The 18,981-nt window shown below is 44.5% G+C and overlaps 1 protein-coding gene across 4 annotated transcripts in view; it reads right to left on the reverse strand.

Annotated features, from left to right (window-relative positions):
- Window positions 1-18,981, reverse strand: part of MSRA (methionine sulfoxide reductase A) — a 419,965-nt gene that overhangs the window by 177,053 nt on the left and 223,931 nt on the right. The window lies entirely within an intron of this gene.

The following is an 18,981-nucleotide window of genomic DNA, read 5'->3' on the forward strand; positions in this document are numbered from 1 at the left end:
GTAAGGTTAAACAGGTTTGCAGGGAAAAGATAAGGGTAGCAAAAAGGCAAAATGAATCCATGCTAGACAAAGGCATTCAACTTTACAGAAATAAAATGGGATTTTTAAAAGCAGTCTATAGCAAGTGTCATTTTTAAAATGTTTGTGACATTAAGCAAATAATGATAATTTTGACAATTTATCTTATGATAAAGTAGCACCGAAGGGTATGCTTGAAAAAATTGACTCAGAGGGGGAGCTGTGTTAGTCTGTAACTTTAAAAACAACAAGTAGTCCGGTGGCACTTTAGAAACTAACAAAAACATATAGAATCATGAGCTCTCAGGGGAAAACCTACTTCCTCAGATGAGTTGGCTGACAGGATGTAGTGGGTTTTACCCACAAAAGCTCATGATCCTATATATTTTTGTTAGTCTCTAAGGCAGGGGTGGGGAATCTAAGGCCTGGGGTCCGGATGCAGCCTCCAGCTTGCCTGGATCTGGCCCCTGAGGCTCAGAGCTCTGCCCGGTTTTAGGGAACCCATGCTGGTGAGAGGTGGGTTTGGTAGCTTCTCACTTGTGTGGAGCCCCAGACTGATTTTTCTGTGGGTCAGTGGTCCCTGACCCAGAAAAGGTTCCCCACCCCCGTTCTAAGGTGCCACAGGACTACTTGTGTTTGAAAAAATTGAGTTCATATATATCAGCACACTTTAGTATCTTCCATCTACAAAAACCCCTCCCTTAGCCCCAATGGCCTCTCCTGCCATTCCCCATCCCCTTTCTCTCTTTCATCTCTAAGCTAACTGAGTATTTGGTCTATAGAAACTCTCCAATCTGGGATCCAGCCCTTGTATGCCTCTGAAAATGCTGATGGCAAACTTTGTAATGAACTCTTCCTAGCCAACTCTCAGATACCATATTCCAGCCTCCTTGGCCTGGTTGCCAACTTTGACATGGTCAACCATCCCCTTCTTAAACTAGAAGTCCTGTGGCACCTTATAGACTAACAGATTTATTGGACTACATGCATCTGACAAAATGGGTCTTTGGCCACGAAATCTTATGCTCTTATAAATCTGTTAGTCTATAATGTGCCACAGGACTTCTCATTGTTTATGCAGATTTAGACTAACACGGCTACCACTCTGATTCTCATCCTCTTCTTGAAATCTTGGCCTTCTTTGGCTTCCATATTCTTGCCAGCAAGCTAAGGAAGTATGGATTGGATAATAGGATTGTAAAGTGGATAGAAAGCTGGCTACATTGTCAGGCCCAACGGGTAGTGATTGATGGCTCGATGTCTGGTAGGCAGTTGGTTTCAAGCGCAGTGCCTGAAAGATCGGTTCTAGGGCTGGTTTTGTTCAACATCTTTATTAATGAACTCAATGAGGGGATGGATTGCATCCTTACCAAGTTTGTGGATGACACTAAGCTAAGGGGAAAGGTAGATACGTTGGAGGGTAGGGATATGGTCCAGAGTGACCTAGACAAACTGGAGGATTGGGCCAAAAGAAATCTGATGAGGTTCAACAAGGACAAGTGTAGAGTCCTGCACTTGGGACGGAAGAATCCCAAGCATTGTTACAGGCTGGGGATAAGAACATAAGAACATAAGAATGGCCGTACTGGGTCAGACCAAAGGTCCATCTAGCCCAGTATCCTGTCTACCAACAGTGGCCAGCACCAGGTGCCCCATTAACCAGGATCAACTGGCTATGTAGCAGTTCTGCAGAAAAGAACCTGGGGATCACAGTGGATGAGAAGCTGGATATGAGTCAGCAGGGCGCCTTTGCAGCCAAGAAAGCTAATGGCATATTAGGGTGCATTAGGAGGAACATTTCCAGCAGAGCTAGGGAAGTGATTATTCCCCTTTATTCGGCACTGGTGAGGCCACATCTGGAGTACTGCGTCTAGTTCTGCCCCCCGCCCCCCCACTACAGAAAGGATGTGGATGCACTGACGAGGGTCCAGCAGAGGGCAACCACAATGATTCGGGGGCTGGAACACATGACCTACGAGGAGAGGCTGAGGGATTTGGGCTTATTTAGTCTGCAGAAGAGAAGAGTGAGGGGGGATTTGATAGCAGCCTTCAACTTCCTGGAGGGAGGTTCCAAAGAGGATGGAGAGAGGCTGTTCTCAGTAGTGACAGATGGCAGAACAAGGAGCAATGGTCTCAAGTTGCAGTGGGGGAGGTCTAGGTTGGATATTAGGAAAAACTATTTCCCTTGGAGGGTGGTGAAGCACTGGGATGGGTTCCCTAGGGAGGTGGTGGAATCTCCATCCCTAGAGGTGTTTAAGTCCGGCTGGACAAAGCCCTGGCTGGGTTGATTTAGTGGAGTTGGTCCTGCTTTGGGCAGGGGGCTGGACTCGATGACTCCTGAGATCTCTTCCACCCCTAGGATTCTATGATTCCATGACTCAGTCCTCTCCTGCTTCCCCTCTTACCTCTCAGATCGCTCCTTCCGAGGATCATTCTCATCTCCCTTCCAACCTTCTCTGGGTGATCCACAGGGCTCTGTCCTTTGTCTTCTCACTCTACACCCTACCTCTGGGGAAACTTATTTAGGAACACAAATTCAACTTCCATCTCGCTGCTGCTATGACTCAGAGATCTATCTCTTGACTCCAGACCTGTCTTCTTCTGTCCATACTAAATTATCAGCCTTTCTGATGCCTCCTAATGGGTGTCGAACCTTCAGCGCAGCATGGATAAATCAGCACAGTTATAGTTTTCTCTCCCAAGGCCTCCCTGCTATTTCCTCTTTTGATCACTGTGGACAACACCACCATCTTGCCTGTCACTCAGGCTCATAAACGAGAAATAAGTTCTCTCACTCAGGGAATGTCTAAATCTTGCTGTTTCTTTCTCAATAACATCTGAGGTACAACCTTTCCTACCCATTCACACAGCTAAAACTCATGTCCAGGCTGTCATCAGCTCACATCTCGATCATTGCAACATTTTCTCTGACCTTGACACGTGCAATCTGCCCCACTCACATCCATTCATAATGCAGCTGCAACAACCATTTTTCTAGCCCATCACCCCCACTCCTCGTGTCACTCCATTGGCTCTCGCTTCTCTATGGCACCAGATATAAGCTACTTCTCTTCATTTTCAAGGTCTTTTATGACTTATCTGCACCTACCTACTTCTCTCTTATTCACAATCAAAATGCTGACCTGCATCGCCTATCAGCTCATGATGACAGCCTCCATCACCCACTTGTTAATTTTTCAAACAAAAACCTTTTTCCTGGGCTACCCCTCACACGAAGGAGGGTTCCCCGTACACATTCAGCACATTATCCTTCCTCAAAATCCTTCTTAAACCTATATAATGGGCTTGCTGTAGTGCCTAGAAAAAACTGACAATGGTTAGATTGCTGGCGTGCTGAGATGGCTGCCTATCAGTCTGACCAATATTATCTCGTTTCATTATTTCCCCCATCAATCTGTCTGCAGCTATCTGCTGTCTTGTGTCTTTACTAAGATCACAAGCTCTCAGGAGCAGGGACTGTCTTCCTTTTGTTCTGTGTTTGTATAGTATTTAGAACAATGGGATCCTAGTCGACAACCGGGGCTCCTAGACCTTATGGCAATACAAATAATTATTGCTATTAATAACTAGTAATAATGAATATGCATTGCAGAGTCATAATGTAACTAAGTAATGATTTTTTTAAATTATGGTAATTAAATTTAAGAAGTCACAGAGAACTGGAGAAATATCAGATGATTGGGGGAAAAAAAAAAAAAAAAAACCCAGGGAAAGCTTCTTTTCCAAAGGAATTAAAGCTCACAAACTTCATAAAAGAACTAGAGCATTTCTGAGGAAAAACTGAATATGCCAAAATATAAGCTTGGCTTCAAGACAGCAATGGCAGATGGATAAACCACTTCAAATATTTGAAGGGAATAAAAAGAGATTGATAGCAACTGTTTAAGATGATCCAAGGATTAATAAGGAGTAACAGAATGAACTGGAACAAATGAAAGTTCAGACTGGTGACCAGGAAAAATGTCCACAGGAAAATGTATTAGGTTGCAAAATGGCTGCCAAAGCAAAATGGTGAAAGCTTTGTCGCTTGAGTTGTTTAAAAGGAAATGGACAGTACAATTGTTAATATACAGTACTGTAAAAAACAATAGAGCACTGACACAGAATGGACTTGACTTCTTCCTATCATCATATATATAGTAGCCCAGTGTCTGTGAGTCTGTAATGCTGAAATGCTGGCTGTTCCCTCTGAGCGGCCTGTGCTGCATGGGAAGTGCGGGGCCCAAACGGCCGCTTGCTCCCCTGCGGCGGCCCGGCTGTGCAGCGCAGAAGTCAGCTGAGTGCCACGGCGGGAGGCGAAGGGGGGCGGGGCAGTGATGTGCGGCGTGACAGCGGCTCCAGGCTCTGCCTTCTGGCCGTGAACGTCACCGCCCCGCCCCCCTTCGCCTCCCGCTGTGGCGCATGGCTGACTTCTGCGCTGCTCAACCAAGCCACCATGTGGGAGCAAGTGGCGCAAGCGACCATTTGGGCTCCCCACCCCCCATGCAGCACGGGGAGTGCGGCACCCAAACGGCCATTTGGGCTCCGCAGTCCCCCAAATGAGAGGCAGGAAGAGGAGGAGAAGAGAAAGAGAGAGACAGAGAGAGAGGCAGGAGGCAGAGGAGAGAGAGGGGGAGGCAGTAGGAGGAGGAGAGAGAGAGAGACAGAGTGAGAGGCCGGAGGCTCAGGAGAGAAGATCGAAGTGGAGGAGAGACCTGAAAATCCCGTCTTATGACGGGCTAGTTGGCTAGTTCTTAAAAATGAGGTCTCTTTGATGTGCAGAGACTGCTTTGGGTTCCTTAAATCAAAATAAATGGAAGATCATTTAACCTCTTCAGCGCCACATTCATGTAACTACACCTCCACTTTTTTAATGTAGGGCCATGTAAATGCCTCTGTCATGGCATGATGTATGACATCTACCCCAACCCCTGGTCAAAGTTCCATATTTTCAGACTCATGTACTAACTGAGTTGTGGGACCTGCTAAAGTAGTACTTTTAAGGAGAAAAGAAACATAAAAGGTACTTTAAACATTAGGGAATATGAAAACTTCAAATCAAAAGCAAAAACTTCATGCAGTTAGGCATTTAGCTGTGTGTGGGTTGACAAAACAGCGGGGTTGTCCTTATAGCTTTAAAGCAATGAATATGATGGATCATTAAAGAAGCAGTAAGGCAAGTCATTTAGTCAATTTAAGTATTAAAAAAAACACATAAGGCAAGAAAAAGCCAAAGATAAAATATACAGGATACATTACGAATGAAACATGCCTGGAAGGGTCATTGAAACGAGGAAGGAGGGAAGCTAAGGAAGAAGGCAAGGGATGTAGAGGGCCCAAGCTTTGGAAGTATATTGGAGAAATGACTCACCACATTTAGAGAGGATGCAACATGTACTTCCTTTCTAGCCTCACCAGCTCCAGTACTATTAGATATTTATAGCAAAGTAGTTCCCAGATTCCCCATCAGGATCAGGGCCTCACTATGCAAGGCACTGTACAAACATGCACAAAGAGAAAGTTTATGTCCTAAAGAAGCTACAAGCTAGTACAGCTTCTCCAATGCTGAGTTAAACCTAGGACCATAATTTAACCTCCGCCCCCCGCTGCCACTTGCATGGTCCCTGCACAGAAGAGTAACTAAAGTGATGCTCCTTGTTTCCCTTTGCCTTTGTGTAATACTAAAAGACCCTGGTCATTTTATTTATTATTTATTTATTTAAATATTTTTACCCTGCCTTTCTATTTAAAATATTCAAGGCAGCTTACAAAAACAAAAACAAAAATAAAAGTACTTTCTCACACTAGGCCACAAATTACCAGTGTCAAAGAGGTAAATATTTCCATCAGAAGCAGGGATCAAACCTGGGACTTCTGGAGCTTAATGCATGAGCCTCTATTGCCGGAGCAAAAAAAAACTTCTCTTGGCCAAGGCTGTAGCAGACTCGTCAATCTCTAGCGGGTCTAACCACCACGAGAGGTAGACAGTGTGTCACACCAAAGAGGCCTGGGTCCCCTTTGCACAGCCACGTGGGTTGGCTATAGTCTACCTTCAGGAAGGATCTCAGGCTATACATAATAACTTCTTGTCCATGACTTTTAAGAATACACTCCAAAATATGCCAGACTAGTTTCATAGGTTCTGCAGAGACCAGAGGGAACTGATCAAACACCAGCCAGTGTATTTGTACAGCTGCCTGACCCAGATTCAAACTCAAGTTTGAAAGATAAAAGATGAGTAGATCAATTTTAGCCCATTAATAAATCTTTCCAGATATTTAACTTTTGTGTGGTAAATCTTTTCGACATTATTAATTCTCACCCCATTTTTAATGAAGTACTGTGTCCATGTTTAACCCCAGCAAGATACATAATGAATTATTACTGATGATTAATTATGTTGTAAGAGACCAGCTCGGGTTTTGGTCATACAGGGAATTAATTAAAGTCTCCTTCAGTAAACAGTTTTCTGTTTACTGTACCACTCAGAGACAAAAAAGGGCCCCTTCTTCCATTTGCTGCAGTTTTACTTCCCATCAGACCTATGAAAGTCTCTACATCCTATTAAAATCTACTGAACATTCATTGCATTTGACTATCAAATCATTCCAAATTCAGCTATATGCAAATGAAGTCATTTCTATTCCATATAAAATCCCTTTATATAGCAACATGACTGGATATGATTCTAATTTAAATGGAACCAGTATTTTCCTGTTAACTTTGTTAGTGCGGAATGAAGTCCTTAATTATGCCCAAAAGTGGTTTGGCAAGACACGCCACCTAAAAATCTTGACGTGAGCATGTGCAAACCAACTTGATCCAAACACCCAGCCACCTAGTTCATGCCTGTGGGTTCCTTTATTTCACATGTAGCAAAGCTATGCTGAGTTATTCAGACTGCAGCATAGATCAGGAATTGACAATAATACTGAAGGGGGGGCACTTCAAATATTTTCAAAGTGGTCACGGAATGCCCTGGAAGGGGCGGGGCCTTGGGCAGAAGGGGCGGGCCTTTACACAGCAGGAGTTGAAAGGCTCACGCATCCCCTGTGGCTCCCAGGCAACACATTAGAGGTGGGGCAGGAGTTGCCAACCCTTTCAACTCCTGCTATTTAAAGGGCTCATGCCTTAGCAGCTGCCCGGAAAGCGCAAGCCCTTTAACTCAAAGCAGCTGAAAGGGCTCCCAGCTCCACTGCTACCTCATTGTCTGGGAGCTGCCAGAGAGGCACAAACCCTTTCAAATGCTTCTGTTTAAAGGGCTTGTGCCTGCCAGGTGACTGCTAACGCGTTGCTTGGCAGCAATAACCCAGCAGCAGTTTTCCAGGGTTAGCCCATGGCGGGCCACTGCTATATTTACCTGCACAGCTGCAGGTACCAGCGATCGCAGCTCCCATTGGCTGCAGATTGCCGGTCTAGCCAATAGGAGCAGCAGGAAGTGGCGCAGCCCGGGACAGCAATTTTTTTGTAGTGTAGACAGCCCTTTGGCAGTCCCCTACTCAGGCTACATCTATACTGCAGGCTTCTTGCACAAGAGCGCATCCAGACTGCATGGACGCTCTCTCAAAAGAAAGCTCTGATTGCTCTTCACAGAAGAGCCACCAGAGCACCTGTGCTTTTTTTGATTGGCTCTTTTTGCCTGTCCCCACACACCTTTTTGTGCAAGAACTCTTGCGCAAAAACGAGTTATTCCTCATAGAAAGAGGAATACTTATGCCGCAAAAACCCACTTGAGGTGTGGACGCTGCATGGGTTTTTGTGCAAATATGGCTGGTTTTGCAAAAAACCCTGTAGTATAGATGTAGCCCCAGTGCACTGGCTTTTCTGGATTTCATTCTGAGGTGCCTAGCTCTTCCAATATGTATGGCTATGTCTACGCTGCACAGTTATTTCGGAATAAGCTATTCTGGAATAGTTATTCCAAAATAGCTTATTTAGAAATAGCAGGTCTATACTGCAGGGCAGCCTCAAAATTAGTCCGAGGCAGGCTTCCCTAATGTAGATGTGCTATCTCGATTTAGAGCCCCAGGAAAAATAACTTAGAATGGCCCTGGTGAAGGGCTATTTCAAAATAGTAGAAGTGGAGCGTCTACACACGCCTTATTTTGCAATAGCTATTTTGGAATAGGCATAATTCTTCGTAGAATGAGATTTACAGAAATCAGAATAAGCTGACCATTAGTTCAAAATTATTTTGAAATAATGGATTTGCTGTGTAGACTCTCGCATAGTTATTTCAAAATAATGTCCATTATTCCAAAATAACTCTGCTGTGTAGATATACCCTTGTATAGGAAATTTACGTAGGGATTAGACTAGCTGACAGAAGACCAAAATGTTAGACATTACAATACCAAGCCTAAATCCCCTTTGTGTATCTCAGGGTACGTCTACACTACAGCACTAATTCGAACTAATTTAGTTCGAATTAGTTAATTCGAACTAAGCTAATTCGAACTAACGCATCCAGACTAAAAAACTAGTTCGAATTAGCGTTTTGCTAATTCGAACTAGCATGTCCACACAGAGTGGACCCTGAACCGGGGTTAAGGATGGCCGGAAGCAGTGCCAGCAGGGCATCAGATGAGGACTTAGAGCGTGGAACTGCTGTCTCAGGCTAGCCGAGGGCTGTGCTTAAAGGGACCCGACCCCCACCCCGGACAGACAGTTCTCTGGGGTGCCCCGCTTACAAAGCAGTCCTGGCTTGCATTGCCCGGAGTACCCACACTGGGCACATCACAGCACTCGGCCATTAGACCGGCTGCACTTGCCGCAGGCTGACATCTGGGGAGAGGGGATAATTGGGGGGCTGCAGGAGAGGTTCCACCCCCAGAAGCCCGCAGAGCCAGCCCAGTCCTCCCCATCGGGGGCGCGTACCCCATTCCTCCCTCACCTCCTTCCACTTACCCCTCCCTAGCCCCCCTTTCTGATGTACAAAATAAAGAACACGTGTGTTCAAAAATAGAATCTCTCATTATTGAACAAAACTGGGGGAGACTGGGAAAAGGAGGTGGGAGAGGGGAAGAGAGAGGGTGGGAGAGGGAAGGGCAACTACAGTGATGAGGGGTTTGGAAGTGGTCCCATATGAAGAGAGGCTAAAGAGACTGGGACTTTTCAGCTTAGAAAAGAGGAGATGGAGGGGGGATATGATAGAGGTCTATAAAAGCAAGAGTGGGGTGAAGAGGGTGCATACAGAAAAGTTCTTCATTAGTTCCCATAACAGAAGGACTAGAGGACACCAAAGGAAATGAATGGGTAGCAGGCTTCAAACTAACAACAGAAAGTTGTTCTTCACAAAGCAAACAGTCAACCTGTGGAACTCCTTGCTGCAGGAGGCTGTGAAGGCTACAACTAGAACAGAGTTTAAAGGGAAGTGAGATCAAATCATGGAGGCTGGATCCATGGAGTGGTATTAGCCAGGGGGTAGGAGTGGTGTCCCTGCCCGAAGTTTGTGGAAGGCTGGAGAGGGATGGCACGAGACAAATGGCTTGGTCACTGTCTTTGGTCCATCCCCTCCAGGGTCCCTAGGGTTGGCCGGTGTCGGCAGACAGGCTACTGGGCTAGATGGACCTTTGGTCTGACCCAGGACGGCCATTCTAAACTCAGGGCTCAGGGTCGGGGGTCTCAGTGGACCACCTTGATTTTCATGCAAACCTGCTCCTGGGTGGCCAGGCTGGCAGCTCTCCTGCCCTAGACGGCCGCTTTCCTGTGCCTAGTGCGGAGGTCATGGGTGAGGTCCACGATGTCTGCACTGGACCAGGCGGGTGCCCGCCTCTTGCGGTCCTAGGCAAGCTCCCGGGAGCCGCCAGCCTGGTCCCGGGAAGAGGGGGAGGGCTGGGGGGCATCGGGTGGCTGGCTCGAGCCGTGCCAGGTGCAGGGTCTGCTGGCTGGGTGCTGGCAGGCTTGCACCTGGCACAGGCACCGTAGCCAGCCCATGTCCCTTTAAGGGGGCCGGGAGGGGGGCAATAGAGTTTCCCTGGTGTTGGCCAGAGTGGCCACCAGGGAAAGCTGGGGAGGGCTAGCCTCCCACTAGTTCGAATTAAGGGGATACACACCCCTTAATTCGAACTAGTAAGTTCGAACTAGGCTTAGTCCTCGTAAAATGAGGTTTACCTAGTTCGAACTAAGCGCTCCACTAGTTCGAATTAAGTTCGAACTAGCGGAGCGCTAGTGTAGCGCCTATCAAAGTTAATTCGAACTAACGTCCGTTAGTTCAAATTAACTTTGTAGTGTAGACATACCCTCAGAGCACCTGAGTCAGATATTGCTTTCACACTGCATATTGTTACAAGTTTCTATTGTCGTCACTATGAAAAAAACCCGGCATTGCCGATAGCTAGTGTACTTTGCACTAATAACTGCAAATGATATTCAGGTATGAGAAGGGACAGTGGTTTCATTGTTCTTTGCACTGTTACTGCAGCATTATAAAATACGTATATTGGAACATCATGACAACAAGATAGCAGTACATAGATTAATGTCCCTTATTTACAGAGGCCGTTTCCATCTTTTAGCTTGCAAGTTTTTCTATTCATAAAAGTGATCATATATTGATCCTGCAATAGCCGTGAGACGCCTCAGTCAGGGTCAGGTCTCCATTTTGCTACATGCTGCCAAACACACACAAAGAGCCTGAAAACATTTGCAACCTAAAGGTTGGATCCAGCATGTACTGAAGCCAATGGAACAATTCCTTTCGACTTCAGTGGTCAGGCTTTAAGAACTGTAAAAGGGATCTGAAAATGGGATTAGACGGGGTAGTAACATCAGACTTTATACAGCTCCAAAGAGAACAGTGAGCTGACTGTATATCTGCCATTGTAATCCACAAAATTCTTGCTTGGCTGCCTCCTAACCCTGTAGATGCCTGAACTCCCTCACTGCCTACATTTTTGCCAATAAAACGATTCCCAGGTCCCTATCAGTTGCCTAAGCCCCAGGGTGATCCAAAAACTAGGGTGAGAAAGGCAGTCCTTTCCTAATTGTGTGCTGAGCCCAATCCCGGGTGGGGGGGAAAGAGGTCTGTGTTAGGCCAGTTCTAACCACTGGCCTTTGGGATAATCTAATGCTGGTCTTTCTCAATCTCTCCTATTGAAGTTGTTACACTTAATTCATTGACGAATTAAACAACAGCTGGGCCAGAGAAAGAGTGGGAATGACTCTATAGCCCAACAGTCAGCATTCACGTACAAGGAAGCAAATCCCTGTGCAAATCCCTTCAGCTCCATTGGGCATGGGGGAACTTGGACCAGAGATCTCCCATATGCCATGGGTGTGCTCTAACCACTGAACTAATGGGCTAGAAGGAAGGTCAGACAGTTTCTTCTTCCCTCCCCCTCCAGAGCTGTTGTAGGAGCTAGGTGGCCTCTTGGCACTCCTACAGGCTGCATCTCTGTAAACTGGAACTCTCTGGTCCAGCCACATCTGTGCTCTGGCAGGACCTCTGATGTTGCAGGATCACAGAGTCCTGGAGGCCTGCAAGGGGTGGGAAGGTCCGGGAGCTCGGCACAATGCAGGGGGTGACCTGACCCAGCTGGGTTCACGGGGGAGGGCGCAGCTCTGCTGGGCTGGGAGGGAACTGCAGGGGGGAGGTACAGGAAGGCTGGCGTGAGACCCAGCTGGGTTGCTGGGGGAGCCGGGAAGCCCAGTGGGGTGGCAGGGCAGGGGATGGGACCGGCAGCTGGGGAGCCAGAAATGAACTGATCAGGCAAAATCCTTCATCCGGGACCAGTCAGGTCCTGGGGGTGTCAGTCCAGGGAGGTCCAACCAGTACTGGATTGGCCCTAGATGCCAATTAGAGGGAGGAGCATCTATCTTCCCTCAGGCATGATTTACTAAGAGAATCTGCCTCACTGCAGCCTGGACTTGAGCACCTGCCTCAAATACAGGGGAGGGCTTAGGACATGCTGCTCACTGCTATCTCCCATTGGCTAGCTTAAGCAGCTACCCACTTGGGGTCCTGAGCTTTGCTGTTCACATTCTAAGGTGCCTCTTTCTCACCATCCACTGTCTACGGAGCTTAGGCCCCTGACCCAGGGCTGTCCCAGTGACTTTTCCAGGTGCCTAAGAGAGAAGTGTTGCAGTGATGAGCATTGTACCTCAAGTCCCTGGGTGGATGCAGGATTAAAGATGCAGATAAGTACCTAGTGAGAATATCAAAGACTTCTCAGTGGGACAGGTGCCTGGATCCTATTTACTCCAATGAGGATTAGGTACTGAACCTGTTTAGTTTGTTTTGTAAATACCATTTAGGTATCTTCAGCTTCCTAAATAATTTGGAAATCTGACCCTCAGTGCTGCAAAGAGGGATTACAGAGAACCTTCGCCTCACCTTCCCCGACTTCCTCCCCATTCTGAGAGCAGGGGGAGGAGAAGTGGGTGAATCAGCCATGCTACAGGGAGGTGTTGCACCACTTCGTGGATCCTAAAATCAGCAACTGAGAGGATATTTGGAAGAAACCAGATATAAGTTTTAGCTTTAGAACAGGTCATCTGTTCAAACCCAGGCTATGTTGCTGTGCCCCAGACATTGTGGCATTCCAGTTGGCAGTCTGGTGAGCAGTGGAAAATGAATTTGCCAGTATCACTGTGCTTCTCAGAGGAATACCACTCACCTCATTCACACAGCATTAGAAACTCCCACCTGCTAATCTCCAGTTCAGAGAGCAAAGATTTCATTTGCTTAAAAGAGCAACTTTGAGTTTTTAATGGTTTTGTTTTTTCACAAAAATGTCCACACCGAATTTTCTCACACACACACACACACACACACGCACACACACACACACACGGACTGAGATGAGCAATGCATAATGGCCTAATTACACATCTGTGAAAAATGGGGTTTATAATATGTCGCTGATGTACCCTTGCTGGCAAGGGGCTTTATACATATTTTATTATTATTGGGACATGACACTCAATTATTAAAAATATGTATTACTGCTATAACACAACCAAAACAGAGCTATTTATAATACTCATAATGGTTGTAAGATCACAATTACTTGTCTATATTAAAAAAAATGAAGCCCCTCTGAGTTTTACCTTTTCATAAGCCTGAAGGATCACTTCACTAGGCTCTGCACCAGCTGTTATAATTCATAGGAGAGAGACTATTTCCTTTATTACTAAAAGGGTGATGTAAATCAAATGCAGACCTTGGGAAAAGAAGACTATCATTTATTAAGTTTACATAAAAAAATTAAGAGATGTTAATAAATACTGAGTCTATAAGCAGGTCCAAATCTATCTGAAATGCCCCGCAGTGAAGTCTTACATCAGTTGTTATTGAAACATTAAATGCTTTTCTTACAGGCTTAGAGCAATCAATTTAAACTTATAGTCATCTTGTACCCATATGTGCGGCTCCCGTTGATGAGAAGGCTATTAATAAAGGACTAGATGGCTGTGAATTAAAGCAAGCTCTACTTAATCACATTAATCCAGAGTATGTTAAAGGCTTCAATTTTCTAAATAATTTTGGGCTTAATGCCTCCAAGATGGGCAGACTGTTCTATTGATGCAGCATCTGGTCCAATTTAAACTGCATTGTGAGAGAGGAATTGTCAGGCCTTTGCTAAACTAAGGAAGACTGACAGTTCTAGGGATGCAACCAAAACTGCTACAGCTGAGACAAAAGATACTGCAAGATATTGAAACAGACCTACAACAATTAGAAGGCAGCCCACTGCTCTGCAAATGCAACTCTACTGTTCAATGAATTGTATATGATTAACTTACTCTTGCTGATGGGATGAGTACTCCACACACTTAACCATTACTGTGTTTTCCAGTCATTGAACATCCAACAGCTGCTGCTGTGAAATATATTCACTTACCCATTACTTTGGGTTACCAATTAGAGAGGAATTATTTGAAAAGAAATGGTGTAACCACTCTCACCACCCTCCTATTAACCACATTTCCTGGCTTCAAACATTTTTCTTGCCCTTCTGAAGGTCTTGATTTTTGGTAAGTGAAAATAAGAGTTGTACCCTTGAACTCCAAGGCTTATCTTGGCTTGTGGTGTAAAAATCTTGCTGTTTCTCAGTAAAAAGACAAGAAAACAGTGTTTTCAATGGTGTCCGGACAAAATTTTAAAAGGGACTTGGCTGTTTCAGTACAATTCTTCAGTGGGAGAAATGTTATTTATTTATTTAAGGATCAACCTTTACAGAAATTCTTCACTGCAAGTGGACATTGAATATTTTATAATCTCCCATAGAGCAAAATGTAATGTACTGTTTTCTATTCTATTTCTCTTACATCTGTTAGAATTCCTTAAGATCTTTAGGAAAGCAGTGAATATGGAGCCAGATCCACTCTGTTACACAAGTGTGTGTTCCTACTAACTCCACTGGAATCAAGAAGAACTAGAGGACACCAAATGAAGTTAATGGGGAGCAGGTTTAAAACTAATAAAAGAAAGTTCTTCTTCACACAGCGTGTAGTCAACCTGTGGAACTCCTTGCCAGAGGAGGCTGTGAAGGCTAGGACTATAATAGAGTTTAAAGAGAAGCTAGATAATTTCATGGAGGTTAGGTCCATAAAAGGCTATTAGCCAGGGGATAAAATGGTGTCCTTGGCCTCTATCTGACAGAGGCTGGAGAAGGATGGCAGGAGACAAATCGCTTGATCATTGTCTTTGGTCCACCCTCTCTGGGGCACCTGGTGCTGGCCACTGTCGGTAGACAGGATACTGGGATAGATGGACCTTTGGTCTGACCCAGTACGGCTGTTCTTATGTTCTTATGTAATGGTGTTACGGTAGTTATGCGCCTTTGGGTATGAGAAGAGGAACAGGTTCATATTTTCAATGTCATGCTTACAAAGCTGTAGAAAGCTTTCTCTCAGAGCTGATTTCAATTTCAAGGGAAGTTTTTATAGAATGTTCAAAGCTGATTTTGAGTGCGTACAGATAGCACTGAATGTGTACTCACTAATCTTAGCCCACTAAGGCGAAGATCCTGTCATGGAAGTCATGGATTCTAGGATGCAACCACTAGCCGCAGAGCTCCAAGCTGCTCCAGGTGGCAGGAGGAACCGGGAGCTGCCAGCAACAGCAGTGGTGGGTGCTAGATCCCTCCGCTTTTCTCCCATAGCACGGCTTCTCATCCCCCACACCTGCATCATCTCCATTTGGTCAGTTACCTTTAGCAAAAGTCAGGAACAGGTCATGGACATCTGTGATTTTTTGTTTATTACCCATGACCTGTCTCTGACTTTTACTAAAATTAATGTGACAAAAACGTAACCTTACTCATCATAGTGTAAAATTTGCACAATAACAAAATGGGTGAGATTTACAAGATACACTAAACTGTATGCTTTTGTGTCTTGAAAAGGGGAACAAAATGTTATAATAGAGGTTGAAGATATGTTTTTATTGAAATGTTAAGGATATACGGCTCTCTCTGGGCTGGTATGGAAACAAACTAAAAAAGAAAGCAATTCTAAATTCATGGTTTTGAATCAATGGAAGGCCAGAAAAGACAGAGCAAACTTTGTTGTGTATTCTCCCCTTCCTTCCTGCACTTGACAGAAGTTACATAGTTGTAGATTTCAAAACACTTTACAAGACAAGCCAAAAATCTCTTTTTATAGCTGGGTGCAATAGCTAAGGAAAGCTGGAATGATTGTTGAAGGTCATCGAGTAATTCAACAGCAGAGTCAGAAACTGAACACGGGGTCTCCTGTACCAAACTGATTTTCAAACAAGCCCTGCTGCCAAGAGCTGACAATATAAGCAAGCTTGAGACGCCAACAAAGATAGCAGGGCAAGAGGGATGAAGGTGAAGAAGAAGAAATACAGTAAAACTCCGATAGTCCGGCATGCAACTGTTTGGCACTCCCGATACTCTGGCATCAAAATGCCAAAAGCTCCTGACCAGCTGATTAAAAAGCCTGCCACTCAGCACAGGTGCTGGCTGTAACCAGACAGAGCATAAGGTTGGAGGGGGGGGAGGAGTGGGATCCTGTTACAGTATGGAGAAGAGCATTTTGCTTCAGGGAAGGGGAAAGGAGAGGGGTGGCGGAGGAGGATCAGGTTACAGCACTGAGGAGAGGAGAGGAGGAAAAGGGAAGGGAGAGGGAGGGAGATTGTGTCCTGGCCAGCTGTTAAGCCATGCAGCTGTACCGGACCTCCCGATTCTCCGGCAAATCAATCCGGCACCACCTAAATCCAAAAGGTGCTGGATTATCAGAAGTCTACTGTACACTGAATTAGGTTTTGGAGTTGCTTGGATTGCAGAACATGTATGAAGATTAGTCTCTAACTTTGCTTGCTTGATTGGAATTTTTTCATGTAATTACATTTTTTCAATACAATTTAAAAGTAATCAGCAGCTCGTTGCTCGTTGGGTGGCGAGAGATGGTGACTTTAGAAGAAGGTTTTAAAGAAGGAGAGGAAGAATTCAAGGCTCACAGAATCACACTGGCTGTTTAGCCATAAGTCACAGCATGGGAGAAACTATGAAAGATGCTACTGGGAGATGAGGAAAAAAAGGGCCATGAAAGGAGTGTTCTGAAAGAGTTCCATGCAATCTTTCTTCTTTAACTTCCACCTGGAAAGCCATCGAACTAACCACAGGATAATGTCTCAAATGCAATGGTACCTCTAATAAGGCAGCAGACCAAGGCCCTGTTGGCTACAGTTGCAGGCCAAAAGCATAGCAAAGGTCTATGATCTATGAATTTTAAAGCAAGACGGCTACCATCCAAGCCATACTAGCTGATCTACATGGATGGAAAGGCCTCATTAGGATCAGGCCCCTACTGTGCTATTCGCTGTAAACATAGATAGGACGAAACCTGAAGAGATTGATGTTTAAGCAGACAAGACAAAGGGTGAAAAGACCACTTCTAAAAGTGTTTATAACATATTATGGAAGCAACGGTTCTACCAAGCAAATTTTTCCTTTAAATGTTCCCCCCATCACAATCTATTCTGAATACGGAGACAACTTTTTTATACCCCTGCCCGCTATGGGAAGAATAACTCAGGTGCATCTACACTACGGAGGAAGATCAAAGCTGCCACTGTCGATCCTCCAGGGTTCTAATTAGCTAGTCGAGTGAAGACACACTAATTGGAACTGAGAGGGGTGCTCCGGTTGATGTCAGTAGTCCTGCCTTCCACGTGGAGTAACAGAAGTCGAAGAAGGAGTGTTCTCCCTTTGACTTTCTGCAGCGTTGATAGCACCAAACTCCAAGTTAAGGTACTTCAAAATCAGCTATGCAATTAACGTAGCTGAAGTTGCTTATCTTAATTCAACTTTGTCCCGTAGTGGAGACGTACCCTCAGTTAATCCACAAAAGAGAAGTTAGTGCACAATAAGGTAGGGAGCAAATTTAATGCACACTAACTAGTAGGCAAGAACTCCCCATGTGGACACCCTTACCGCTCAGTAAAAGAGCCTTTGTGTATTTCACCTTAAATTGCTCAAGTCTAGTGTGCAGCACAATTGTTCACAAAAGGGATTAGTGTAGATTATTTTACTGCAGAGTAGCTGGTGTGCTAATGCTGTGCATTAGATTCCCCATACAGGCATGCAACAGGTCTTATTGACATCAATGGGAATTCAGTTTGTGCACGGAGCTCAGTCCTCAATTCATAACTTTTTCAGTAAGATTTTTCTCTCAGGAAAGCTGAAGAAACCAATAGAGCATTTACCATCCAACCAGTCAAACACAGGCTATTAATGTCTATTAACATCTATTAAAGTCTATTATAATGTTGGAGTAATTAAAATCTATTAAATGGCTACAGCTACAAATTAACAGCCATAGCTCATATTACAGGTGTAAAATGTATTTATTTCTGTGTCTAAGTCTATGAAACCAGCCTTTTGTAAGATGCTGACGCAGAAGCAGAACTACTCTTAAACAATTCAACTGAGTAAAGCTACAAAAAGGAGAAAAGAGCCATTAAGGATATGTCTACACTGTGTGCTAAAGTCAAATTAGGCTACGCAACTTCAGCTATGTAAATTGCGTAGTGAATTTGAAGTAGCTTAACTTGGCTTTAGGCGCTGTCTACACACCAGGAAGTCAAGGAAGAACACTCTTCCTTCGACTTCCCTTCCTCCTTGTGAAGTTGGAATAAAAAGCCCATTATTTCAAAATTATTTTGAAATAATGGGTTTGCAGTGTAGACGCACACTCTGTTATTTTGAAATAATGTGAGTTATTTCAAAATAACCATGCAATGTAGACATAGCCCAAGAGATATCACTGCTCTTAGTTCCATCATTTTGATAAATCCTGCCCTTACATATTACATGAGCCCGTCGTGTATATTCAAATTTCACTCCATGATAACAATGAATCTGCCTAAAGAAAACTATTCCCACACTGGAAAAAAAAAACTTCACACTGGAGAAGAATTCCAGGCCATAAATATATAAACGTGCAGGAAGACACATGGCTTTATGATAAATTGCTCTGCAGCACTTGCCTTCCACATTTGTTGTGACACTATTCTTCATTTCTGCAGCTTTTGTGGAAGACTCAAAATGCTTTTATGGCAGGAGCAGGAACATTCTCTATAGTTACAAAAACATTTCAAAAAGTGATGGGAAAGTGGAAAAATGGGTTTAAAATGTAAGTGTTTGCACTTTATTATTATAGAACCTTCTTTTGCTTTCTTAAAAACATGTAATTTGAACTCCTTTGTCTGTATATGTGTTTATCTGCTTTAAGTCTGTACATACTTCTGATTTCCTTTTCCTATATGATAAATCTTCATAGAATCATAGAATTCTAGAACTGGAAGGGACCTCGAAAGGTCATCAAGTCCAGTCCCCTGCCCTCACAGCAGGACCAAGTACTGTCTACATAGTGATTTCAAAATTAGGTTTTGAAGTTAAAATAAAAAAAGAACAAGTTAAAAATTACTTGGGAAAGTTAGATGTCTTCAAGTCACCGGGGCCTGATGAAATGCATCAGGGCCTGATGAAT

The sequence above is a fragment of the Pelodiscus sinensis genome, chromosome 3 (assembly GCF_049634645.1).
Source record: "Pelodiscus sinensis isolate JC-2024 chromosome 3, ASM4963464v1, whole genome shotgun sequence".
Taxonomy (NCBI): domain Eukaryota; kingdom Metazoa; phylum Chordata; order Testudines; family Trionychidae; genus Pelodiscus; species Pelodiscus sinensis.